The sequence below is a fragment of the Panthera onca genome, chromosome C1 (assembly GCF_046562875.1).
Source record: "Panthera onca isolate mPanOnc1 chromosome C1, mPanOnc1 haplotype 2, whole genome shotgun sequence".
In the NCBI taxonomy this organism is placed as follows: domain Eukaryota; kingdom Metazoa; phylum Chordata; class Mammalia; order Carnivora; family Felidae; genus Panthera; species Panthera onca.
Genome location: NC_138346.1, coordinates 17107347 through 17133743, shown reverse-complemented (window position 1 = coordinate 17133743; position 26397 = coordinate 17107347). Strand labels below are relative to the sequence as shown.

Below are 26397 nucleotides of genomic sequence, written 5' to 3'. Positions count from 1 at the left end.
CGCCCTTTCTCCTTTCTACTCACATCTTGCAGTTTGCAATGGTCCATCGGTGGCTTTGTTCTCCGAGGGCATCGTTAAAAGGTGGATTTTCACCTACTTAGATTTTTGGCAAAGTGTTTCAGAAAGTGGGGAGTGCGGTGTTCTCCACCTATGTCAGGGATGCTCTGTTCGGAAGAAAATACACGCAAAATAGAAATAAAGCAAAATGTCACATTTGGACTTTTGCTTGGTTCTGAAGCACACTGCTGTGGGCATAGCGGCAAGAGTTGAAGTTTCACATGGCTTCGATAAAGCTGGTCTCAGAAAGGGGCGGATTGGTCTATTGACCCAAGTTTTGTGCCAGCCTGGGATTCATGTTTGTGAGAGTTTTGTTTGTTTTTTGTTTTTTGTTTTTTTTAAACCACCACATCAGTACATGAGGCTAGCTCACCTCTAGCAAATACTTGGACCCAGAGACCAAGGGATTGAGTTAGTAGTGAGAGCACCATAAAGTCCTCCAGGAGAATGCACAGAACATGAAATCATGGGGCAAGCTCTGCTGACTGATCCCTTAGCAATGGTGCCAGATTTTACAAATCAACATAGAAGACGTGTAAATACGTGCGGAAAACTAGGGACACATTTATACTAATTTTTTTCGTCATATATCTGAAATTGAAGTTTATCTGGGCGTCCTGCACTTTATCTGGCAACTCTATTCATGAGATAAGGGTTATAACAAAGGAAAGAGTGACTCTGTAGAAGCCAAACTGAAACTAAGCAATTCAGATAAGAAGCAAAGTTGAGTGGGACATAAAGTCACCTTACCAAACATGGTGAGTAGTTGAGGCAGATCTGACTGCAAGGAGTTTGCCCCATAAAGTCTGCGTTGAGTATTCCCACTCTACTCTCTTGGTCAGTAATTGTGGCCCATTTTCCACTTCTTTCCCCCACCCTTATCCCCTACATGGCTCGGGGTCCTCATTACTGATGGAGTTGGCTAGGTTTATGCTGAGGGAGGCTGTTGGATTGAAGGGGCTTGTGGGAAACTCCCTCCTTTCTCTTCCCACCGCAGATGATTTCCTAAATTCATTGGTAGTTGAATCCTGCCCTCCAGGGACAGGATCAAAGAACGGGTCAGAGTCAAACACTCCAGAGAGGGAGAAAAGGGAGATTAGAAGGGTGGCGATGATCTCATCCAAACTCAGCCCTGAGATGGAGGGTAGGAGAGAATGAAGAGAAGACTCCTTCTTCTTCCCCATGCTGGCTGCACCAGGCAAATTTAGTGAGCATCTACTCTGTGGCAGGAAGGGTGTGTGGACGAGGTGTGACAAGACACCAAGGTTTCTATGTTACTTGAGTGGAGTGACAATGAAGTTTCTAGTCAGTCTGTCCTAAGAAATTCACTCTCACTTCCAAAGGAAGGGGATAGAGGGGAACAGTGACCACACTGACACTAAATATTGAAGGATATACAGGGCTAGAATTGATTCATTCAAGAAATATTAGTTGGGGAAATCTTATAGAGCTGTTTTCATCCTTTAGGTAGAATAAACCCACTGCCTAGTACCTAGAAAACATTCAAGATATAAAAAATGTTGGAGACAAGAAAAATGTATTTCCTGGGGTGCCTGGGTAGCTCAGTTGTCTGGGCATCTGACTTCATCTCAGGTCATGGTCTCGAAGACTGCGAGTTCAAGCCCTGCATCAGGCTCTGTGCTGACAGCTCAGAGCCTGGAGCTTGCCTCGGATTCTGTCTCCAGATCTCTCTGCCCCTTCCTTGCTCGTGCTCTGTCTCTCAAAAAAAAAAAAAAATAAATAAATAAATATTAAAAACATTTATTTTTTGACTCTAAGGCAAAAGAGGAAAACTGTAAAAATTAATATTCAGTGTTTTATCAAATATCTAAAACTGTAACATTATATCAGTTATGCAACAACTTACATAACTACATGAAAAGTTTAAATCAAAAGGATGAACAATACTTTCTTTTCTAAAACTCTCTGAATAATAAAAGTTAAAATCCTTGTAACTTTTTCTGGTAGAAATTATATATAATACAGAATGCGATTATGCTAAGACAAAAAGAAGTTTGTTTTTTTTTTTAATTTCAGTTTTCATATATTTTTTGTTGATGCTCCTGGTTTGTTACGTATCTCCTCTTTAAATTTCTCAAATATGGGAATTAAGTCAGATTTTCCCCTCTATTTATTAATTATATATGAACACCTTGTTGATGAGTTGTTCACTACTAGATAATTTTCATTTTGTGCTCTTGATTTTAAAATATATTTGATTGGGGCAGCTGGGTGGCTCAGTCGGTTAAGCGTCTGACTTCAGCTCAGGTCACTCAGGTCATGGTCTCATGGTCTGTGAGCTTGAGCCCCGGATTGGGCTCTGTGCTGACAGCTCGGAGCCTGGAGCCTGCTTAGGATTCTGTGTCTCGCTCTCTCTGCCCTCCCCTATTGCGCCTCTGTCTCTCTCTCTTTCTCTGTCGAAAGTAAGTAAACATTAAAATTATTTTAAATAAACGAATAAATATATCTGATTAGCATTTACAGTTGTCGTCATAAATACATTAGCTCTGATGGGTCTTTGAGAAATTCTCTGGTACAGTCTCCTCATTTAACAGATGAGAAAATTGAGCCCCAAGTGATCGAGTTGCCCTGGGTCACACACTTAATAAATGACAGATATGGGACTCCAAATTGGGTTTTATCTCCACTTCCAAAGTTTATTTCATCACGGCACACTGACTTTGAAACATTTCCCGAACACTTTCCTATCTTTTGCAAAATAAAAATGCTGATGGAACATGTAAACTGTTGTCGGCTCATCCCATTAAGATGTAATAGCAATATTATTCTTACCCTTAATTCTCCTGCCCAGGCACACAATTAGCTGTCCTAACTAACCTGAAAGAAAATTATCCATGATAGAGTGAAGATAATCACACTGTTTATTTGCAAACTCTTCTCATGTTCATTCTACATTTAGACTCATGCCAATTGAATTTGGACACGAATACATTCATTACTTCGGTTTTGCAATTATTTGAAATTATAAAAGTAGATACTGAAATAAAAGTTCTTTGGGGGGTGACTTCGATACAGTGTATTAATTTTAATTATACCATTCATGATCATAATATGAATTGATCCTTTGCTTCTGAATTTTCTTCCACGGAATTCTATTTGTTCAAGAATTTCTATAGAGTCTATAACCAGAGTACTTAGGAGCTCTAAGAGACGGGCAAGATTAGTACAATGATAGCTTTCTTCTCTTTGTAAGAATATTTTAAAGTAGATAAAATGAGAGCACATTAGAACCAGAGTTATTGAGCAGGATTTTTTTTTTTTTTTTTGTCTGAGCCTCAGGTAAGCCACTTTCTACTAGAGTCCTTAAAATCTTAAAATCTTAAGTATGAATGCCTCATTAAAATATGTTCTACATATTTTTAGTCTGTCATGAGGGTCATTTCCTTCCAGGTTTAAATGTGAACTTTTTCCTTTTTTTAATTGGTGCCTCGTTAGCCTTTTTTAGTTACGTTTTAAAATATTTACATCTGGGTCCTTCTTTTATATTAATTCAATCAGAAAGATCACATTCTTATTCCCAGAAAATATGCACTTTAAGACATTTCATTTTTTTTATTATTTAAAAAAAAAAAAACATTTAGGCTCTGGGTTGTTTTCAGTATACAAGAACAAATATGAAAACTTAATTTTAGAAAAATCTCCATTTCCTCTCCTACTGACATTTCAAATTCAAAGTAGTTTTAAGAACATTATTAGAATAAGCCTTGGGTAGAATACTTGACAGATGGAGACGAATAAAGGGAAGCCAGCTTTGGAATTCTTCCACTAACTAATCATAAAAGAAATGTCATCTCCTTATTCTTCATTTGTACTCCATTCCTTAAAATTTGCCTCTTATTGGTATTAGATTGTAAAATTCCCTCAGTTAATCCTCATCCTAGTCCTCATTACCCCAGTCTATGTTCTTTCATTATTTAGAACATCCAGGAAATTCCTTTTCAGGGTTGCTGATGTGCCTTTCTGAGAGCAAACCTGTGCATGCAAAGAAGATATTTTCATTTCCTAATGAAGTCAGCAGATCGCCTGCCACGCAGAGATGTCTGGAAGATTAGCAGGCACCTTGGGAATTAGTAAAATGGTTCGTGCCAGACATGTATGTTGGGGAGTAACGACAACCAATTTTATTGTCCAAACATCTATTGATTAGTGATGGATCCCCAGTCTAACAGACTGACCAAGCCCGTACATCTCTGCCTCTTCAGAAGAGAAATAAATAATGGTTTTTTAACAAGTCACCTAGGCCAGATCTCAAATTCCTTTTTATCCCCTTTCCCTTCTCATCCATTTTTGCTTCCCTGCTCCTTCATGCTGTTTTGTAGAAACATGTAAATTATAGCCGTCTTTTGGAGCAAATGCATTTTCCCTTTGACACATTCTCTTTCTAAAGTCAAACCATACGTTGTGGAGATGAGGAGTGTCTTGGTGTGGTGCATTGCAGGGGTTTCCAAACTCTGCTTTGTAGAGTCCTCAAGGTTTCTCGTATCCTCCTAGGGCCATAAGATGTAGAATGCGGGTAGACAGATATGACGATGTGCGTGTGTGTGTGTGTGTTGGGGGAAGGACGGTCAAACACCGCTTCACTGAAAAGATTATTGGTATTGCCAATTAGGGTTGCTTATATTAATTTATTTAAATAATAATTCTATTTTTTAAATTAAAATAACAAGATGTTTAGAAGCCAATGGTCTAAGGGGATAAAGACATTGGTCAAAGCACTCTGAGAAGCAAGTTGAAATTTTAACTCCAGCGCTGTTGGATCTCAGACCAATCTTGGGTAAATCACTTGATTCTCTTAACTTTCTTCTTTTTTAAATGTCTATTTATTTATTTTGACGTCTATTTATTTATTTAAATGTCTATTTATTTTGAGAGAGTGTGTGAGCAGGGGAGAGGCAGAGAGAGAAGGAGAGAAAAAATCCCAAGCAGCCGCCATGGTGTCAGCACAGAGCCTAACAGGGGGCTCAATCTCATAAACCATGAGATCATGACCTGAGCCGAAATCAAGAGTCAGAAACAACTGACTGAGCCACCCAGGCGCCCCTCTCTTAACTTCCAACGCACTTAACCAGCAGTGTAAGGAGGCTAAAGAAATTATTACTAAGTTCCTTCTGGTTCTCGCCTTGACAATTATATGAGAAGTTCAGTAATTTTCCCTTCTAATATATACATTTTATCAGGTTGCCGTTATTTACAGGTAAAATCTTTATAAAAGTTCTTCTGAAATCTGGGACCAAGAGTCATTTGCAGAGCTGTTGTCTAGATTTAATAATTTCAAAAGTCCTTCTTGGATCCCAAATTCTAAGATTTTTATGGTCTTTTTATATGCCATTATAGGTCTACAGGGATGCATATGGTAAAAGTGGGGTATTTGCAGCCTTTGCTTTCCCTCCGCATGACAATAGAGTTTTCTTTGAATTCTCTCTTCTCTTTTCCTTCTTCATTCTTCTAGAAAGTTCTTGAACTTGTAACTAAAAATAAATAAATATATATCTCTCAGGAGGCTTAGATGAAAGCAAAAGAGGTTTTACTGGAAACGAGTCATTGGAGCAAGATACATGGAAATACTGTGGTGTATGCAAAGAGTCGGTCAGAGAGGAACAATAAAGACACTTAAAAATATTTCTGGGATATATATATATATGTCTTGAGTTATTTTAAAAGGGTTTCATTGCATGGATTAATGTTCTTTGTGCTGAAGTCTAGCTTCAGGATTAAACTAAGCACCCAGAGTTCAGGGGCACCTGGGTGGCTCAGTCAATTAAGTGACTTCTGCTCAGGTCATGATCTCATGGTTCATGAGTTCAAACTTTGCATTGAGCCCTGCATCGAGCTTTCCAGTCTCAGTGTACAGAGCCTGCTTTGCATCCTCTGTCTCCCCCTCTCTCTGCCCCTCCCTTATTTCTCCCTCTCTCTCTCTGTCTCTCTCTCTCTCAAAAAAAACCCAACAAAAAGCAAAAAACAAAAATCATTAAACTACAGGGTTCGTAGCTCTGTAGGTGTTCCAGAAGGCAGTATTGTTTAGTGACAGAAGTATTAGACCAGAGTCTGAACTGTAAAATCAGCAAAACCTTTGGGAGTTTCCAAAGCTCACCAGGGTTGCCCTTGAACTCGCCCTAAACTCAGTCCACCCACCCACCCACAGAGGTGGTCACGGCAATCAGAATTAGCCTGTGTCTGGGAGGAACTGAGTCCTTGCCCTCTCATTCTCTGCCTCCCTATCTCCCCTCTCTCTAGCTCATGGGTGCACTCTCTCTCCTTCTCCATGAGCCTTGCCTGCTACTCTCTGCATATCTACTCCCTCTCCTCTCTCTCTGCCAAACAGCTTTCACTGGGTCCGTTTGGATACACTTATCTCATAGCGCCTGGGTTTAATATACCCTTAGTTCCAGACACCAGCAAAAATGAACTGATACCTTTCAGTTGCAATTCCAGATCCACGGCAGAAAGAATTTGGCCAGCCCAGCTCTGTCTGGGTGTTCACACCCGGTGTCAGCCTCAGCCAGGCAGTAAGTGTGCAGAAGCCTCTCCTGAACCGTGATACTCTGAACAAACACGGGGCGCTATTAGTTTTCCTCAATTTTGTAAGGCTACCGTTTCTAAAACTCAAGGATCCTGTGATCTTTCCACACAGGGTGAGCATGTCTTCTGCTTCCACAATTCTCCAATTTGCCACCTCGTTAAGAATTACACATAGCCCATTACCCCATGAGCAAACACGGGCACACCCTGGAACTGGAAGATCTGGGCACTGAACCATACACTTGCATTGCTTCAGCCCCGCTCCACTGACACACATTATAAGACATTATTTACCCCAGACCTCTGTTTCTGGAGGTAGGAATTCTCTAATGATGGTTAAGACTCATCATTGGCCCATCTTTCCCTTTGGGTTTCCTGAGCGTTTTCTGACTTTCTGTCTGCCTGTGTTTTGTTGGTAGCAATGTCAATAAAGCATAGATGGTTTCTGAAAAACCTATGCATGCTAACTGATAATCCCTCCCGGTCTAAAAGCAATGGAGTGTCACTTGACTTTCACAAGAAGCTTTAGCAGCCCCTGTCTTATTTAGCCAGTCATTGTTATAAACTAAATTGGGTGCCCCTCCACCAGATTCATAGATTGAAGCCCCAAGTTCGAGTGTGACTAGTTGGAGATGGGGCCTTTAGGGAGGTAATTAAGGTTAAATGAAGTTCTAAGACTGGGCCCCTAATCCAATATGATCCGTATCATTGTTAAAAGAGGAAGAGATACTAGAAAGCTCTAAACATACACGGAGGAGAGACAATGTAAAGCTATAGGGAGAAGGGAGCTGTCTGCAACCCAAGAAAAGAGTTCTCACTGGAAACTAACCCTCACAGCATCTTGATCTTGGACTTTCAGCCCCCAGAGCTGTGAGAAAATACATCTCTGTTGTTTAATCCACCCAATCTGTGGTATTCTGTTATGGCAGCCTAAGCTGACTCATACAGTGATGCTGTAGACACATGCTCAAAAACAAAAGAATGGATGTTCATCTGTGGCCCCAGCCATCCCCAGAGGGAATGATTAGTTTCTCTCTCTGGGTCAATTTCTCTAGTGGCATTAACATCTGATTTGCACTTAATTGATCTGATCAACTCTGCCCTGATCTGAACTGGTCACCAAGACAAGCAAAAACCCCAAATCGACCCTGCCACTGTCTGCTGTTTTTCAGTTGTCTAGACATAGTCATAAATTGCTGGATGACTGCCCACTGTAAATTTTTAATGAGAGATTTTGAAATTAGAAAAGGAGGGAAGCAATTGCAATTTATGGCCTGGAGTTATTCAATAAGCAGGGACCCACCTGAGAAGCGGGAGCTGGCCATCCATCAGCTGCCTTGTGGCACCAGCCCTCTTGGTTATGCACGCCCAGAGCACAAAGCTGATTTCACTCCCTCCCCTGCTCTTCCCAGAAAAATCCCATGATGCTTCCTCCTGATTCTCAGATTAGGGAATGAGAATTTAAAAATTCTCCAGAAAGCATAACATTCAAATCAAACAAAGGTTGTTTAGGGAATATCCGTTACTCTGATTAAGCAGGGATCAATGATCCCTTTGAAAATATGAAGCAGATATGGCCCTTCTTCCCAGAAAATATCTAGGTATTGTAAAGAATTTCAGGAGCAAACAAGTATCTCTAAGCCTGTCTATGTACCTGCAGACTCTAAGTTAATACCCTTACAAGATAACCTGTGTAGCAGGTCCCTTCTGTGTCATGAATCTGGGTATTCTGAGCTTTGTTTCCATATAAATGTGATATTCCGAAAGCAATACAACTGGATATATTCTAATAACATGTGCTTATTGAATTTGGCTATACCATTTTGCCCTCAAAAAACAAGTTTATATCTATACACAGAATGTGTGTGTGTGCGCGCGTGTGTGTGTGTGTGCTTATGTTTGTGTTTTCTTTCCCTTAGAAAACTTTAGTATAAGACACCATCCATGATGTTAACTGAGGTTCCATCTACGTAAAAATCTTGGTGATGAAACGTGTTTTTCCCTAGTTTCTCCCCATTAGGTTTCTTCATAGAAGCAATAAAAATTATACAACTCAACACGGTTACCTTTTTTCTCGGTTCCCAGAAATCGTATAACTAAATTTTATTGGCCAGGGCAATAACCAGTTTACTCTAAGTTTTTAGAAATTTTCCTTTAGCTTTAAAAGCTTATTTACCTTTAACTAATTTAAAACAGAACATCTTTTTTGAAATAGTAAACAATTAGTCTCAGCAGCCAGAGAAGTGACAATTATTAATAGAAATTAAGATGCTATTGCTTCCAATATTGAGTTGAAAGGGGTGAATGATACTCTCTTCTCAGTGCAAGGATGATGCTAGATGTTTGACTATCACTGGGATATTCTTTTACTCTTGCAGCTAACATTCCCAAGAATGCAATTAGAGACCAAAGACCCCACTAGGTAGACATTGGAGGGGTGGGGTACAAATCAAGCAAGATAAAGTTCTGCCCTTACGAGACGGATCATTCATAACTTGGGAGACAGACGAATAGACAAATAAAGCTGTGTGAAAAATGCTATGTTGGATGTACACACAGGATGCATCTTTTGTACGGTCTTTTTTTTTCAGTAGCTAAGTAGATATAAAACGTCTTTTCCACCTCTCGGTAGAACAATCTGTCTTTCATTTTGTCACAAACTCAATCTTCCTGCAAACTGTGCATTTCCTTTTAGTTTCTCTGATCGAGAAGTATAGTTTCAACTTTGCACTCCATGAGAAGAAATACAAATGACCAATAAAACTATTAAGGAGGTTAACTTCCTAAAAATAAAGGATTTAAATAATAATTAGATACCTTTTTTGGCTACCAATTTTATAAAAAGATCATGATTAAGTACCGGTTAAAGTGTGTATGGCGGGAGAAACACCATCATATACTGTCAGCAGGGGCCAAACTGTTAATATATTTCTAAAGACCTAACTTTTTGAATAGCTTTTGAGTCAACATTTTTCAACAAATTTATTCTAAAGAAATGATCAGTTATATTTGAGACCTAGATGGACAATATTATTTTTAACAATAAACGCATCTAACAAGCTATGATGCATAAAATATAATAGTCATTGCAAATGGAACTGCAGAAGCATGTTCATTATCATGCAAAGAGTTTCATGGAATTACTGATGAAAAGAAGGCAGCTTCTAAAACAGAATATCTAATAACAAATCACGCATGTGCACGTGTGTGTGTGTCTGTGCACACGCATAAGGTAGGTAGGCAGATGGATAGGCACATAGATGGAAATACATAAAGATATATGGATACAAAATCAGGATAATATACTTTGAAACATTGTCTTTGAGGCAATGCTCCTCACATGGGTCCTAAGGCCCACTGGTTTAACAACCCTTCAAGGATTTTGTTAAAATGCAGATTACAGGGTCCAAACACCAGTCCTTAAATCAGAACATCACGGTTGGGGACAAGGATCATATTTTAACAAGCCCCCTGGGTGGTTATTATACTATAGAGACATGCAGTCTACAATTAAAAGGGAATGACTGATATTAATGCAAGTTTCCAGTAAACATTGCTTCTGCTGCAGGAGGCAACCCAAACAACAACATAAATAATGATAGCATTGGATTGTAACCCACAGACTAAAACATGAATATCCATAAGTCCCTATGGATAAAGTTATAGAATTAAACAAACTCTTCCTTAGGAAATAATTCTAAATAATAAATGGAGAGAGAGAGAAATAGCAAATCACCATTAGGCAAGTGCCACAGCAATTACCGTAGAGAAGGTCAAATAGTGGAGCTAAACTTGATGGATAAAAGTTCGACGGGAAGGAAAGGATGTTTGGATCACCGTAAAGTGTCTCTGCCGGGGTGTTTACTCATTTCAAGGGGAAAGATTATAACTTCGTGAAGAAACTGGCAGATACTACGTCAGCCAGGTCATTAAGGTTACCACCAGCCACAAGAAAACTCAGTATCATGAGCTCCTTTGATACGATGTACTGAGAAAAAGACAACCTCGTTCTTGCTCCAAAACCTATAATCTCATTAGAACACAAGAACACATCAGAGAGACACAGATGTGGGGACAAAGCAAGCAACCAGTACTCTTTGAAAGTGTCTTGACCGCAGAGGACAAGGAAACACTGAGGAACGCTGGCAAACAGAGGAGACCAAGGGAGAGAAACTCAAAGAAATATGAGACCCTAGATACAATTCTAGAAGAGAAAAGTGCATTAGTAAAACATACAAACAAGCAAACAAAAAACAACAAACAAACAAAACAAGAACAACAACAACAAAAAAAAAAACCCCCCGCAAAACTTGTTAAATTCCAATAAGGTGTAGTTTAGTTAGCAGTACAAACCGAGGGAAATTAACCTCGGTTAATGTGTTTTGGTCACCTTGCAGCGGCTACATAAGATGTCAGCATTGGCGGAAGCTGGGTGAGGAGCATAAGTGGACTTTATACTGCTCTTTGAAGCTTTTCTGTAATTCTAAACTTCATTCAAATAAAAAGTTGAGGGGCGCCTGGGTGGCTCAGTCAGTTAAGCGTCCGACTTCAGTTCAGGTCATGATCTCGCAGTCCGTGAGCTCAAGCTCCACATCGGGCTCTGTGCTGACAGCTCAGAGCCTGGAGCCTGTTTCGGATTCTGTGTCTCCCTCTCTCTCTGACCCTCCCCCATTCATGCTCTGTCTCTCTCTGTCTCAAAAATAAATAAAAATGTTAAAAAAAAAAAACAAAACAAATAAAAAGTTGAAAAAAAAAAAAAAAACAACCTGGTAAGCACTCCCTTTATTCAGCATCTGTCAATTCTCACTAACATATTTAGAAATCACAAAGGCAATCACGAAACCACCCAAAACCGACCCTCTGGTTCTAGGAATGCCAAATTCTTCAAGGAATTCCCTCCAAATCAGGCTGATGATACTAAACTGAGAAACCCAGTTGGTAGCCAACAAAGGACTAACCAACTGAAAAATAGAGGGACCACACAGATAGACCTGAAAGGGGGAAGACCCATCGTCTGCCCCTGGCTCAGAAAGTCAAGGTCTACTGGAGTCCCAAAGCTGCACAACCGTGTCTCCCTGAGGGTAGAGCTTTGTGAGGAGCTTTTTAGTTTGGACAGGCGCTCCTGGGGTCCTCCACTATCTACCTGAAACACAGGGAGGCTTTGGCCCACGGAAGGCTCCAGAGCCTTGGCTGCACCTGTGATGGTGGGGTGACCAGCTCATCAGCTTTTCGGGGCAGAGCCCTCAGGGTGGTGATGAAGAGCCTCCGTAAAGCTGATAGGCAGCCAAGCCTCCACGACAACTTCAGCATCCAGTATCACCGAAGAGGTGTGAACAGCAGGGAAAAACTCGGCAAAGGCACCAACTTGTCCGTGAGCACACCGGAGACATCTGCAAGGATTCTCAGAAGGGTTGGAAAGTACGAACAATGGTAACGCATGGCAAATGATGGTGACGGCCAGCGGAATATAGTGTATTTCGGTAGCCCCGGCACGAGACTTAATAAATGTTAACCGTTATTTTTATTGTTATCCCATTTGCAATTTCCGGCTAGGGAAATATGATCAAACACTGCTAGAACTAGGTCTAAGTTGTTAAAACTCTTTTCCAGGTGCTGTATGAGCTGAAGGAAGCCGGGGGTGGGGGGCAACCATGAACAGGGGTGCCAACCGGGGTGTTGGTTCTAGATTTGCATGAACTCTGACCGGCAGCTGTTTCTCTCTGAGCCTCTTTTCTGTATGTGTGGGGGAAGGATGTCAACAGCAAGACTCCTTTCAGCCTTTGGGGTCTTGTTCTGTAACTCCAAATTCTTTAAATTCTTTCATTTCTCTAATTCTTGGACAGGGTTACACAAGTTCTTGACCCTCTGCTAAATATCAATAGAAAGGAGAATGCACTCATTAGAAATGCAAATTCTCGAACCTGACACCAGCACCTCAGAATCAGAAACTCCAGATGATTGGGATCCTGGATAAAGCTGGAGAACCACAGTTCTTGAGCAGCCTCTCCATCTCCAAAGAAGAAACGCTGTTGTCCTAGAAAGGGTTGTGAATTGCCTCAAAGGGTGGGATACAGGTTACCACGGGAGCAAGATCTGAAGCCAGATCTGCCCGCCGCCCCGAAGAGTAACGATGACATGATAGCTAGCATTGAATAAGACCTTCTCATACGTCAGACACTGCTGAATATTCAACGTAGACAGTATATTTATCCTCGTACAGACTTTATTAGCTAAACGTTAATTTTTGGATTCAGGTCATAAACCGAGGGCTGGAGAGGGGCAGCCACTCTCCAGAAGCGAGTTGCAGAGTTGACAGTTGAGGAATCCGAATTGGAGCTCAGTTAGCGGTAGTCTGCAGTCTCCACGCTGAACCTTCTCAGAATAGTGGTGACAAATCGTGGTTTTGTCTTTTTTTTTTTCTTTAAACTACAACCGTGATTCTTATACTGGCTGCACACATTCCAAGGAAACACAAACCCAGAAAACAAAACAGTTACTACTCTAAAAGCCACTATGATTGTAGCTTTGGCTTGTAACTCCAAATCTTGTTTTCTACACATCTTAAGAGACTAATGCATTTAAAAGAACTAGCTTGTGTTTTGGGGGCACATCATGTATGAAGATATAATTCTGAGGCATCAATAAGTTGAAAAGGGGTGGGGATGGAACTATAAAGAATCAGAATTTTTGTATATGATTGAAGTTAAGCTGGTAGAAATTCAAATTAGTGTGTTATAGCTGTAGGATATTAAGAGTTCTCCCCATGGTAATCAAAAGAAATGGCTACAGAACATACGCAAAAGGGAACAAGAAAGGAATTGAAACATTTGCTACTAAATACTTACATACATACATAGATACATACACACATGCAATACATATATACATGAAAACAGCAACAACAAAACATTAAACACAAAAAGAGATATTAATGCCAGAAATGAGGGCAAAACAGCTATAAGGCATATAGAAAACAAATAGCAAAATGACACAAGTTCCTCCCTATCAGTAATTACTTTCAAAGTAAATGGATTAAACTCTCCAATGAAAAGATAGATATTGGCAGAATAGATAAAACACAGGATCCAACTGTATACCGTCCATAAGAGGCTCCCTTTAGACCCAAAGACACGTAAAGATCGAAAGTAAAAGAATAGAAAGATATTCCATGCAAATATAACTTTATATTATGTATATTTTACTATAATAAAAGTTTTGGGGAAAACAACAACAACAAACTAGAAGAGACTTCTAAAATATTAATGCCCAGGCTCTGCTCCATAACAATTAAACTATAATTCCATAATCCAGTGGTTCTTAGCTCTGGATGAAGAGTAGCACCACCTGGTAAACTTTTATTTTATTTTGCTTTTTAGGTTTATTTATTTTTGAAAGAGAGAGACAGACAGAGCATGAGTGGGAGGGGAGAGGGGCAGAGAGAGAGGGAGACACAGAATCTGAAGCAGGCTCTGGGCTCTGAGCTGTGAGCACAGAGCCTGACGCGGGGCTCGGGGCTCAAACTCAGGAGCCATGAGATCATGACCTGAGCTGAAATCGGACGCTTAACCAACTGAACCACCCAGGTGCCCCTCACCTGGTAAACTTTTAAAACATACAAATGCCTGAGCCCCACCTCTCCAAGATTACCATTCAATTATTAGGGGTGATGCCTGGGGTTGGGATTAAAAAAAAAAAAAAAGCAAAAACAAAAACTCCTTCGTCCCCTTTGTTATTATTTGTGAGTGTTCCACTTCCAAAATCTCAATTAACCTATTCTGCTTTCTGGCCATTTTCTTCTATATTTTCAGCCTATTCCCCTTCACGCCTCCAACCCCAGACCTACTAGGATCTCAAATCCACTGATACCTATCTCCATTGGTACAGATATTGGTATCTCCATCAGCACAACCACCACAGCCATTACCACACACACACACACACACACACACACCCCTCTTCACTTTCCTCCCTGCATAACTTAGGGACCATAGGCCATTACAGGCGTACCTTGGAAATATTGTGGGTCCAGTTCCAGCCCACTACAATAAAGTGAGTATTGCAATAAAGTGGACGAAGTAAACTTTTTAGTTTCTCAATGCATATAAAAGTCATGATGACACTATACTGGAGTCTATTTAGTGTGCAATAGCCTTATGGCTTGAAAAATAACGTACCTACCTTAATTGAAAAATACTTCATTGTTCAAAAAATGCTAACCATTATCTGAGCCTTCAGTGAGTTGTGATCATTGATCACAGATCACCGTAACAAATATGATAAGAATTAAAAAGTTGGAAATGTGAGAATGATCCAAATGCGATACAGAGTCTCAAAATGAGCACAGGCTGTTGAAGAAATGGTGCTGGTAGACTGGCCAACGTAGGGTTGTCACAAACCTTCAGTTTGTAAAAAACAAAAAACAAAAGCAATATCTGTGAAGTCCCATAAAACAAATGCAATAAAATCAGGTATGCCTGCATTATAAATACTCCCATGCATTATGATCTATTCCCTGGCTCCTCTCTGCCTCCTTTTCCTGTGCCTAGAAAAACTCCAAGCCTCATTAAATCCAATTGCTTTCAGATTCAACTGCACTGAATATCACTGGAGGAAAATACCAGCCATGTTGACGACTGTTGACGGGCCTCACTTTGTATGCATGATAGCAAATCTCAAGTGGACCTTCAGCACTGGCAGGCAGCCCTACAGCTGATTCACTCTCCAGTCTTCAGTCTTCCATATTGCCAGCTAACACTGTTTTCCTTGCCCTTCAAACCCCAAATACACCTTCCGTGCTAGGCACTCTTAGTTGATGACTTGGCTTCTCACTTCCCTGAGAAAATAGAAGCAATCTAAAGAGAATGGTTCCCTGCTCACCACCAACCTTCCACACGGCCTGCCCCTGTACTGTTCACCCTCTGCCTTTCTTCCTGTTACAGTGGATGAATGGTCGGGACTCGAACGCAAGAACGATATTCCCTTCCACTTGTTCTCTGGGATTCTTCCTATCCTGTCACTCAGGGACTTTATTCTTAGAATTTTCTCCTTTCTCTACAGTGTCACTGATTTCCCTTCCCTTCGGTTCATTGCAATTGGCCCACAAATATGCTGTAGTATTTTTATTAAAAAATAGCTCTTTTGATTCCACATCCTTTTATAGCTACTAAATCATTTCTCGGCTCTGCTGCCAAACAAAGCTTGAAAGTGTCGTCTCTGTTGACTTTCTCTCTCGTCCTATCTCCCGTTCTCTCTCAAAATTCCTTATTTGGAACTTCACGCCAACGTCCTCCACTGAAACTCTGTCTAGGTCACCGATGACCCTTACGTTGGCGAACACAATTGCCCTGTTTCTTGATTTCTGAAAAGCATTTTGCAAAGCTGACCATTCTCCTCTTGAAGCATATTTTTCTCTTGGCTTCGGGGAAACCAAAATTCTCTTGTTTTATTTTTACTTCGCTTTCCTTTATTTCTCAACTATTTTTGCCTGATTCTCCCATCTTCTAACACCTAAATTTTGGCTAGTAGCACATACCCCATGGGTTTGTATACAATGGGGCTAAATGCCATTTACAAGCTCAATGACTCCCACATTTATTTCTCTTTCCTTAACTCCAGACTCCATCTCTAACCACCTCTCCGCGTTGCCTCGGAGTTATTATTTTTTGTTTTAATTTTTTTTTAACATTTATTGATTTTTGAGAGACAGAGCACAAGCAGGGGAGGGGCAGAGAGAGAATGAGACACAGAATCCAAAGCAGGCTCCAGGCCCCGAGCTGTCATCACAGAGCCCAGTGCGGGGCTCGAACCCACGAACTGTGAGATCGTGACCTGAGCCGAAGTCGGACACCGAACCGACTGAGCCATCCAGGTGCCCCTTCCTTGGAGTTATTGAAGAAGCATTTCACACTTAGCGTATCCAAGGCAGCATGCTTAGCTTTCTCCCATAAATACGTTCTCCCCTAGTACTTCCCAACTTACTTTATGGCCAGCCTATAGCCCAGATGCCCAGATAAAAAATCTATGGAGACATCACTGACCTTTCTCTTTCTCTTGCTCTCTAGATCGAATTCATGAACAAATGCTGCCTCTTCTAGTTTCAAAATATTTCCCAAATGTCTTACCAGTCCGGCTCGTCCTCGGGTCCCGTGGTTCAAAACTGCTTTATTTTCCATTAGCATCACATCCTGAGCAGCGCTGACGTGGCTTTGGCGTTATCCTGGCCTTACCGTTTCCTCTGTGTGTCACCGAAGGCAAGTCACATCACCTCTGGTGATGTATATTTAAATTCTGGAAATTTAACTATTTTGAAATATATAAAATTTATCAAATATATACAATGTATTTAAAATATACAAAATCTAAAATGTACTTGCAATGTAGAAAATATATAACAATTTATTTTTAGCTGTTTAAAATATATAAAAGTATTTTTATTTATTGAAAATATACCAAATTTATAAAATGTATAATTTATATGTGTGTGCATAAATGTATATACATGTATATATACGTAAACATGTATGTGTATACATAAATGTATATTTCTATGTATGCATGTGTGTATGTATGTGTGTATGAAAGATAGACAGATAGATAGATAAATAGACAGATATGGATAGATCCCAAATAGGACTTTTCCCCATCTTTACCATTATCCCTCATATTCAATCCACCATCGGCTTTTGTCTAGATAATTGACAAATGCTCTAAATTTGTCTTTCCGCTTCTGCTCCCGTCTGCCCCCAACCTTATATTCTGCTTTCCACGAGCAGCCTGAGGAATCCTTTTGAGACACAAGTCCCACTAGCTCTTGCTTCTGCTCAAATCCCTCCATTACTTCCTACCACACCTGGAGTAGTGGCCAACGACCTCAGGGTGCTTTACACAGCACTTCATGACCTTGGCTCTGCCTCTCTTTCCTGCTCCCTCTTCTCCAGCTACCTTGGCCTCTTTTTTGTTCCACGAACTCATCAGGCAAGGCCCTGCCCCTATGCTTTGCAATGGCTCTTCCCTTTGTCTGGAATATCCTTCTCTCATCAATCTGCATTTCTGAGTACTTCGCTTCATTCGGGTTCCCTCTCAAAGGCCACCTCTTCATAGAAGCCTTCTCTGTTTACTAGAGGTATGCTGAACAGGCTTGTGTCAGATTGCAAGAGTCAATCCATTGACTCTTCACCTCCGTCAATCGTCAATCGTCCCACCTCCGCATTCAGTGATGGCGTGTTAGTAGCCTCAATCAGCCATGGTGGGAGTGTTTACGCCACAAAATCAGCAAAGGCTACAAGTCAGGCCCCTTCCTCTTTCTTTTTCCCCTTCAGGGCACACAACGCTATCTAAAATAGCATATCTTGGGGCGCCCGGGTGGCTCAGTAGGTTGAATGTCCGACTTTCGGCTCAGGTCATGATCTCACGGTTTGTGGGTTCGAGCCCCGCATCAGGCTCTGTGCTGACCTCTTGCTCAGAGCCTGGAACCTGCTTCAGATTCTGTGTCTCCCTCTCTCTCTGCCCCTCCCCTGCTCACGCTTTGTCTCACTCTGTTTCTCAAAAATAAATAAATGTAAAAACAAATTTAAAAAAATAATAATAAAATAAAATAAAAAGCATATCTTTTAGCTCATTCCTTGATTTCAGTTTTCTCTATAACATCTGTAGCATCTGTGACTAACACTTTATTAAAATGGATGTAAATGTTTATTGCTTATTTATCCCACTGGAATGTAAGGTCCCTGAAGGCAGGGGCTTTGTCAATTTTGTTCACTGTTATATCTCCAATGCCTAGGACACTGCATGGCAGGGTCGATATTCAATTGATGTTTGTTGATTGAACAAATGAATGAGTACATCGTGAACGTAATACCTATACTTGAGAGGTTGATATCTGCAAAGTGCTTTCAGTTATATTGTCAACCCTTTTAACTCATTTCTTTCCTTTCCCTCAGTTTCTGTCCTCCCAGGATGGAGTTAATTTTTCTTCTCCTCCAAAGATTCCAATTCCTTGCAAGTCAATTCCTAATGAGCATTCTCAAGGCTGGCCTCCTTATCTCTCCAACCGAAGCCTGGGATCTTTGCAGTCTCGAACATTATCACATCACTTAGTTTTCTGACCTACCTCTTCGTCAGCTGAGTCCCCACATCGAGCCCAGTCACAATCCTTTGGGACATATTTCTTTTCATCTTGATTATGATACAATTCTTAGCCACAAGTTCATGTCTCATGAAACACATAAAAAAGCACCTGCAAAGAGAAAGAAGCAAGGAAGGATGGAGAAGATAGAAAATATTCTAGGAAATTAAAAAGTTTGGGCGGCTCCATTTTGCGGGGGTGGGGGTGGAGGATTGAGTTTCATAATTGAACTTGATGTGTGTTCCTCTTGCTTTCCAGCACATGCCTCCCCTATCCAACTTTCTGTATCATCTCTCTGCCTTTCTGGGAAAAGTCCTTGTGTGGTATAGAATCTTTGTTTTAAAAGCCATTGACCTAAAGCTGATGCTTTTGGGCTGTGTCTGTTAATGGACTTGATGCACACAGGGAAGAAGGCAAGGGCACTCACGCAGCTGGGCTTGAGCCCTCTGTTTCCTTGCAGGGGCTTGTAGATAATACAGAGTTGGGCTAAGGTGTATTAAGGTAAATAACAAAGCATGTGTGGATTCCCTCGTACCACGTCAGCAGAGACAGAAATTGCTGAGCTTTTCTGAAATGGACACACGTCCGTGACTGAACGCGCAGTCGAAGGAATTTCTTGTCAGAGGCGAAAATGCAGGGAATGGCATTGAAATCAGTTATTTTATCCTGCCTTCCTGCTTTGTTCTAAAAACGGTGACACGTAAGAAATTAGTCTGTTGCGTTTGGTGTAATTTTATAAATACGAAGGGAATGACTTTTATCAATTTTCCTAATTATTTGACAGGAAATGCAGGGGATTAGTTTCCTCCAAACTGAATTGTGAGACAACTCATAAATTGCACTGCCATTTTTTTTCTCCCTCCTGTAATCTCTCATATGTCAGGAATGGTCTCAAGATTGAACAGGTGTTTTAATAATAGACTGGAATTTGCTTTAAAAAATACATTCCTGAAGTGTCTTTTCTAGGGATTTAAGCTGAGACCCACACTGTCAGAAAATCAAACTGAAAAGTTGCTGATCTAGAGGAGGCACAGGTGGAACAGGTGATGGCCAGAGGCGGTGGGGGGCTGGGGGGGTGGTCACAAGAGTGCTGAGAAAGCGCTCCTGTCTCCACCCTGCCCCCCACTTGGCTTGCTAAAAGTCTCAAATTACCTCCGATGTAAAACTCGGAGATTTCCCCTTGATGTGATGCTCTAAAAATATCCTTAACCAGATAGATCGCATTCATTCCTGGTGTGCGTTTGTAGGTCTATGTCTCTGTCTGTGTGACTCTCTATTGTATGTGTGTATTTTGCGTGGGCGTGTGTATGTATCTGTGCCTTTCCAGGAGGAGTCTTTGATTTTAGGAAACAGGATGAAGGGCCTTGAAGATTTTGCAGTCTGTGTGTGTGTGTGTGTGTGTGTGTGTGTGTGCGCGCACGCATCTGGGCGTGTATATATGTGCCTGTGCATGTGGGTGGATGCGGATATGTGTGTGGTTTATGAGTGTGTCTGTGGATATGTGCGTGTGTGCACGCGTGTGCACGCGGGGTTGTCTGTGACTGCCTGGCTCAGTCCCTTTTCTAGTAGTCGTTTTCAGACCCCAGAAGAGCTTGGTGTCCCGGGCCCTGGGATGTGGGTGAGGAACAAAGAGAGCCTCTCAAGGCGGAAAGGTTTTCAGAGCGTAGGCTGGAAAGGGCTGTGCCCCAAAAGGCTTCTCTGGTTCCTGCCTTTGCCCACATCAGCCCTGCTGGGGTCTTTCACACTCTTTAAGTAGTCAATCTCTAAGCTTCTAGCTTAGCATGATTGACTCTTCTTCCTAAAACAGCGAAATCCAAATGAATTAAAAATAATCTAATCAGTAGCTGTGCCTAAAAATTCAGGGTTCCCTATATATGCTTGCTTTATGTTAATTGTCACTTTATGAGAGGCTCCCTTTCTGACCACCCGAGCTCAAACAGCCCCTCACCCCCTTTCCTGCATCCTGCTGCACTTTTCATTCTTCATTATAACTATGTGATATTTGGTTCATATTTAATTGTATACTAAGAGTGCCTGCCCTCCAGCACGTGAGCTCCATGGGGAAGCCCAGTGCCAGGGGGAGCCCTGGTGGCACATCCTGGGGACAAAGTTGCCCAACTTTCCTGTCCAATCCTGAGGGCCTGAAAAGGCCCAGGGCCGAGCATTTGGACCAGCAGGGGAGGACTCTTATGAGAGCTACAGGGTGGTCACTTAAAGAGTCGGGGAGTCTAAGAGCTTTTACAGGAGCAGGAGGAAGACAGAGCATGAGGGACACCCTAAGACATGCTTTTCCTCTGTGGTCCAGAGGAGACACTTAGAGAGACGGAAGCACCAAAGAGCCTGTTGTATGCTGGGCTGTGCAGTCAGGCTTTCTGGAATTAAAACCTGATGCTTAGGCGATACGACTTTGCACAGGGCTTTTAACGTCTCTGCCCCTCCCTTGTTTAATCTGCAAAATGAGGTAAATGTCTTCAAAAAAGAAGAAATACCACCCTTATGCATTAACTCTTAGAAGAGAATGATTTTTTGTATGCACATAAGGTGCCGTGTATATATGCCGATAGGGGTTAGAATCCATAAGCACTCAACACGGGTGCCATCATTGTCATTATTAGTCTTACTACCGTTTTCCAATTCTGTACTCTTCATCCTGCTGCTACTCCCATCATGTCCCATAGGCTTCTTGGGCCTAGAGAAATAATTTGTTAGCTTTTTAATCTAATTTATGAACTAGATTGAGGCTCCATTGTACAAGGTACGGAGCTAAATGCTGTGGAAAAAATTGAACATAAAGCAAACATTGCCTGACATCTATTTATGATCCGGTGGGGATGTAAGATATGCAAAAATACAAACCAAACCAAAGCATGGCACCATTTGATAAATATTATAGGAGAGATGCAAACAAAGGGCTGTGGGACTAGAGAAGAAGAGCATGTTCAGTGGGGAGTTGTTTCTGCGTGTAGACTCAAATTAGGGGGGTGAGAGAGGACCAGTAGGAGCAAAGAGGCAGAAGAAAAGACATTTCAGGGATAGAGTCACAGATCCTTTGCATGGGGGCGGCGGGGGGGGTGTTGGGGAAACGTCTAGGCCTATGTCTTCAGCCTGGAAATCTAGGAAAAGGTGAACGGGAAATAGTAATCACAACCACAAAGCTGAAAAGACTTGCGTGGGGAGAAACGTGATGCTTATTCATCCAGATGGGTGCTGGACCAAACATTTATAAGCACATTCTCAATGGAACTTCTGCCTTGGCTACATTCTCCCAGACAAGACCATGGAAATATGCAGTCGTATTTGTTTCATAGCCACCTCAGCTTCAACATTCACTCATCATTTTGGCACTGATTTTTCTGTGTTGATAATACTGCCCATGGGAACAGTCATCCATGAGCGCATTTCCTCACGATGAGAGCTAACCATGCTTTGTAAATGGAAAAGCAACGTCTCCCACACTTCTCCCTAGCCAAATTCAAACGCATCCATAACCCCACCAAACCCAAGGTAGCCGGTGAGAGATTGTAAAGTCAGTCCTCTAATGCTTACGGTAGATCAGTCCTGCTACTTAGTAACAGATATTTGTATGGCTGTGATACATTGGGGAAATTTTTGTTCTCAGTGGCTTTTGTAATTCCATGTCCAAATGGTTTATGTGCCGTTGTTGGGCTTTTGGCTTAAAATAGAAAACATATGGGAGAAATACCAGCTTGTTCCTGTGTAAGACACTCCAGTTAACTTTTCTTTAAAAACATTATTCATCTGGACTAATTATTTTCATGTTCAAAACAAAACAAAGAACACACTGCTAAAAAGAGAAAAGAAGCCACACTCATCTACTGCACATGCCTTTCGGGCTACGGTTAAGGAAGACTGGGGGCCATGGGAGTGTTCACACCCTGTGTGCCAGCCTCATAGGATATTAGCTCTAGAAGTAAAGCCCCAACCCCACAGTTCATAGATCACAAAATGGGAGGTGGGATGGTGAGATTACTAGCACAAGATATTATTAGTATAAGTGAGTTAGAAGGGGGCGTCTGGGTGGCTCAGTCGGTTAAGCGTCCAACTTCGGCTCAGGTCATGATCTCACAGTCTGTGAGTTCGAGCCCCTCGTCGGGCTCTGTGCTGACAGCTCAGAGCCTGGAGCCTGCTTTGGATTCTATGTCTCCCTCTCTCTCTGCCCCTCCCCAGTTTGTGCTCTCTCTCTCTCTCTCTCTCAAAAGTGAGTTAGAGGGGGACACCATGACTACAACCAAGATTTCTTGCACTCTGGAAATGTTACTACCACAAGAAAGAAAGAAACATGAAGAAAAGGAAAGCCATGGAGGGGGGGAGGAACAAGGAAGCCAATTATATAGAAAGATCTGTGCTTAGGTACGTGCTGGGCCGGGTTCTGAGCCTGGGTGTGACTGAGACAAGATGGTGGCCCCAGAGCACGGAAGACCTCGGGTCGCCTCAGCACGTGGCAGGCGGGGACCCCCACCAGAATCCTCTGGTAGGCAAACGGTTAGTCTTTTTGTGTGGAGCGAGGCACCTAAGTTAGGAAAACTGACCGAGTGGCTTAGCAGTTTGTCTACCAACTTTTACAGTGTTCCAGGTCCTCTCGAAGCTTGCTTTTCTGAATGCAGGGACTGGCTGCTCTGCGGTTTCTCAAATTGAGGCAGCGAATTGGAACTTCTTGGAGTGCCGAATAAAAGACCTCTTCCACCCCTGAATTAATGAAGCTGCGAGAAGTCATGTCAGGGCTCTCTGTCCTCTCCCCTTAGGAGATTAATGCAGAGGCACACATCTGTCCCTGCAGGTAGACCCCCCCACCCCCCGCTTATTCTCCTCACCTCACTCCCACGCCCCTTCCCTCCCTGACCTGTTTAGATTTGGTCTCCAGCATCAGCTTCTAGGGTGTCCTCTCTCTCTCTCTGCAGAGAGAGTGAAGGAGACCGGGAATGAGATGGGAGAAGATAGCCATGTTTACATGTAAATTTCACCAGCGTCCCTGTGTATTTTTTTTTTTCCCCAGGACCTCCTTATTAACCTCCAAATGATCACGGACATAAAAACCGTGTGTGGAGGTACGTTGACCCTCTTTGGGGCACACACGAGCAACATAATAGAACACAGCTGCTAAGTATCAGTATCTGTAAAGACCCAAAAGACCTAACTATTTAAGGATTTGGGGGGTTCGCTGTAAGCATGGTCTCCTGTTATTGAGGAAGACAGCAGTTGCTCTCTCTTCCAGATTAACGCCTTCTCATTCCCAGTCTACTTTAGTGTGATGCGCGGGAGATTTCCCGGGATAAATAATTTCTGGAGACATTAACCTACCTTAACATCTCTTCCTGTGATAAAAATGAAACAGCCTATATCTTCACAATGACATTCTTTTGTTTAAAGCAGAGCAGAGTAATTTGCTTGGATGCGGATGTTAGTTCTGTTTAAGGGGAAAACCAGACTCGCTGCTGAATTCAAAATCAGGACAGCAATGAAATGGGTCTGTTCTGTCTTCGCGGGGGCAAATTTCCTATTTATGCCTATGACTTTTCTGGCTGGCCCACTTGATTATTTTCAGGGACGATAGAAGAAGCAAAGGGTAGGTTTGCAGAATTGGTGAGCTCCTCTAATTAAGGATTAAATCAACACATCAGTCTGTTGAAGGTGTACGGATTTTTTATACTTCCCTTTTCTTCTTCATGCTTCTTAAGTCAGAATTCCATGTTATGGTTGTGCTTCCTCACACGGCCTACGAGGATTATAAATACCCTTGAGCTTTCAACCCCCCCTTACGGTAGATCAGCAAAGGCCACAATTCTTTGTCACTTCTTTCTTGGAAATGGGTCCATTCTCCCATCTTTGAGTCCGAGCCTTCTGACTTGCTTTGGCCAACAGAATAAGTAACCTTCAACATTCTTCCCAGAAATAGCTTCGGCCACATCCACTCGTTCATTAACTACCTTTTCTTCCACGTTATCACAGGCAACACGTTCCCTATTTTCTACCAGTACATAAATAGCTCCTCTTTTCTCCAGCTCCCCAAAACAATTTTCCTCCTGTACTTCTTGCTGTCACCGAGTCTCAAGGCCCTTCCAGCTTCCATTTGCTACTAACCCCAAGCCAATGTCACACATCTATTTTTTTTTTTTTTTTTTTTTTTTTTTGTCACGGCTGCACCATATTCGCAGTACCAACTCTATTTCATTTCTTTATTGCTATGGAGCAGACCACCCTTAAACTTGGCTGCTTAAAAGAGCAACTTTTAAAATTCTCTTTCACAAATCTGAATTGTGAATTTCACAAATTCAGTTGGGTGGTTCTTCTGCACCAGGATATCAGATAGGAGCTCGACTGGGCTGGTGACAGCAAGATGCACCTCCTCCCCCCGCCGCCCACACACACGCCCATAGCTGACAGGTGATGCTGATCGTCAGTTGGGAACTCAGCTGTGATTGTCCCCTGGGACACTTACATGGGGCCTCTCCATATGGCTTGGGATTCCCCAGCCTGCTGGCTGGGATCCAAGAGCAAGTAACCCAATAATGAGTGTTCTAAGAGGGATGATGTGGAAGATTCCAATGCTCTTCACTTGTTAGATCCAGAACTATCCCTCCCACCACATTCCACAGCATCCTTTCCACCGTATTCTATAGATTGAGGCTTAAAAAAAAAGTCACAATTTCAGAAGATGGACAATAAACCCCGCTTATTGGTGGAGAATTTGTAGCTGTAATTTAATAGGCTCTAACCTTCAAATGTTGTTTTCTTTGTGAGTGCTTTTTCTATTTTTACCATATGCTTCTTTCTGTGCATGCTCCCCTTTTCTACATTATCCATCCAGACACTTCCCCCCTCCTCCCGCTCCCACTCCCGCTATGTTCTTGATCATCTGAAGGACTTATATCCTCTGGAAACATCATCAGTCACTAATTTTCTAAAGGTAAGATTACATTAAAATATGTTGGAGATGGATAAACAAAACGGTTGTCAATCGATAACTCTTGAAGCCAGGTAATGGGTGAGTGGGTGTTTGCTCTACGGGCTTCTCTAGTTTTGAACATATTATAAACTTTTTTAACAGTAAAAATTAAGAGAAGGGACCATATGAGGGACTAGGAGGTACTCTTAAACAATAATCTTAGAGCAGATTCTAGCTGACTGGTAACACTCTTAGTAGCTTAATAACTTTTTTTTTAAACAAGTTCTCAAACCCTTAGAATACATATAATATAGACTTAGTCTCAGGAAACCTAATTAAGTAATGCATTTACCTGGGTTTGATAATCTAGGACTCACTGAAAGTATATAATTGCCAAAACCTTGGGAGGCAGAGCTGTGTAGTTACAGGTAGTAACAGAAATACTTGCAGTAACAAAAAAAAAAAAAAAAAAAAAAAAAGGTCTGATTAAGACTTCATTATAAAGGCTAATCTTTGAGCTATTTTATACTTGGAGACTGAGAGTGACCTTCATAATATGCAAGCTCTGATATGTGTTATTTATCTAATGTGCTTAAGAATACTACCTGGGACACCGGAAGTACCATAATAGCATCATCTATTGTCATTAGCAGCAGCAGCAATGGCAGCAAGCAGTAACCTGGCTGAAACCGGCCAGCGTGACTAGGGTGGGACTCTAATTATTTCTGGATACAGTAGTGGGACAACAGAGGGCACAGAACAAGAGCGGTGA

General features: G+C 41.7%; 1 long non-coding RNA gene across 2 annotated transcripts; it reads right to left on the bottom strand.

Moving 5' to 3' along the window:
* Positions 1-5318: 5318 nt before the first annotated feature.
* Positions 5319-25172, bottom strand: LOC132672100 (uncharacterized). Of its 2 annotated transcripts, none has more exons than XR_009607360.3 (5): positions 24041-25172; positions 21346-21410; positions 18707-18832; positions 16719-16896; positions 5319-5546 (listed from the first exon to the last, which is right to left on the bottom strand). It is a non-coding gene; the product is annotated as an uncharacterized LOC132672100 (long non-coding RNA). The 2 variants fall into 2 exon arrangements; XR_009607359.3 differs by lacking the exon at positions 5319-5546 and adding an exon at positions 12801-13047.
* Between the last annotated feature and the right edge of the window lie 1225 nt (positions 25173-26397).